The sequence below is a fragment of the Diceros bicornis genome, chromosome 15, assembly GCF_020826845.1.
Source record: "Diceros bicornis minor isolate mBicDic1 chromosome 15, mDicBic1.mat.cur, whole genome shotgun sequence".
Lineage (NCBI taxonomy): Eukaryota > Metazoa > Chordata > Mammalia > Perissodactyla > Rhinocerotidae > Diceros > Diceros bicornis.
In genome coordinates, this window is record NC_080754.1 from 40,015,171 (window position 1) to 40,017,124 (window position 1,954).

The following is a 1,954-nucleotide window of genomic DNA, read 5'->3' on the forward strand; positions in this document are numbered from 1 at the left end:
AACAAAGGTCATTGTACTGAAGGAGTTTTTGATCTGAAGCCAGAAGCCAGATTTAGACTGAAATGCACATACTTTCTTTTCTACAGAAAGGTTTGAATAATCATAGCTAATGCTCACATAGGGCTTAATATATGCCAGGCATTGTTCTAAAGGCTTCACGTGTATTCACTCATTTCCCCCTCTTCACAACACATTGAGGTGGATACTATTACTACCTCCAATTTGCAGATAAAGCAACTGAGACATTGATCTGTTTTTAAAATCCTTTCAATAAACCATAATCAACTTGATCTTGCTTTAACCTTATGCTCGCCCATCTCTAGTCCTTGGTCCTCTGGGTACCACGAGAGGTGGTATTGCTGCGGTAATATGGTAATGTGGTAAATGGTGTTCCTGTTGCTCCATGACTGGAGTCTTGCCTTGCACCTCCAACTTCTTCCAGGGCTAATGTTCTTCCATGAACTCCAAAGCTGGGGGCTGCCACCAGAGCCCTTCATATCTTTTTTTTTCCCCATAATCCAGAGGTCTTTTATTTTTTTTACAGCTATCATGCCATGAAGTCATAGGGAATGGGTTCCAGCAGCTCAGGCTCCTTTCCATTGGTTCTCACAAGTGTGCTTCTCTGGGTGGAGCAGGCTGAAACTTCAGTTGAAGCCAAGTAACTTTCTCTTTGGCTTCCTTCTTTTTCTGGTCATTTTCATTCACACGTTTCAGGAAGCCATTGCCGCTCTTAGAGTGCTTAATATACTCAATATGTACACAATTCTCTTGGCAAGAATCTTGCCCTTTACTTGTTTGTTTGCACCAGTGCCAACAGCATGCTGGATAACACTGTAGACTTCCAGTTTTGTTATGGGAACATCTGTGGGGCATTCCTTCTGGAACAGTGCCCATTCTCTTGATGTCCACAACATTACCTTTCTCATAGATTCACATATACGTGGCCAAAAGAACAACTCCACGTTTTCTAAAAGGTCTAGAGAACATATAGCAGGTGCCTCTCCTCTTTCCCTTTGTGTTGGTTGTTTTGGTGAACTACTGGAAGATGGTGGTTCCAGTAAAAAAAAAAAAAGAATCCCTCAATATTTTGAGCAAGCTTGGCCCAGAGGCAAACTGGGACATGAAGCCATAATGGGACAATGAGTGAAAAGCTACATGGGGCTAAATGGTTCAAAAATTGTGTCTGTTGGTAAATTCCCTTTATGAGAAAACTAGATTTGCCTTTAGGGCAGGTGTAGAAGCTTGGAGGTGCCAAGGTGGGCTGCAGCTGGGACTTCCGTAGCGAGTGCTTGGAGGTGGGGCCAACATTGAGGTCCATGGAGGAAGGGTGGTGTGGTCTTTCATGTGTGGGTCAGACAGAGGAGTGTCCTAATGCTGCTCTGTCTCTGTTTCATCGAAGCACGTTTGGATGTAAGGAACAGAGTCTCAATCAAGCTACCTTGAGAAAAGGAGAATTTAGGCAAAATTTCTCTGAAATCCAATAGCACATCCTTAACTGTATCTGGAAAGTGGTCCAGATTCAAGGTGGCCTCAGGACCTCAATAGTCTAAAGGAGCAGAAAGTATATCAGTTGTATGTGGTAACCAGTTTTCTAGAAAAAACAAAACAAAACCCTGATTTGTAACTTTTACCAGTTTTGTGGTGTAAATACTCCTATCATGGCCAATTTCAACATGATATCACTGACTTGAAGTTGGGAAGAATTGTACACAATTGAATCTCTCAAGTCAGTATGAGTTTATTCCAGCACACCAAATGTTAACTTTGATTCTTTCATGAAATTCCCAAGTTATCAACAAGATAATTTATTATTGTTTTATAATCAGAAAAACACATGACAAAAGTTATTTTAAAAAAAGAAATATAAAGAGATATATGGGATGTGGGGTGGAGTATTGAGGACAACAAACTTCTCCTATTTCACCATTTGTTGAGGGTCAGTCTTAAAATTCGC

General features: G+C 41.0%; 1 pseudogene; it reads right to left on the reverse strand.

Annotated features, from left to right (window-relative positions):
- Nucleotides 1–527: 527 nt before the first annotated feature.
- Nucleotides 528–1,308, reverse strand: LOC131414605 (large ribosomal subunit protein eL21-like; annotated as a pseudogene).
- Between the last annotated feature and the right edge of the window lie 646 nt (nucleotides 1,309–1,954).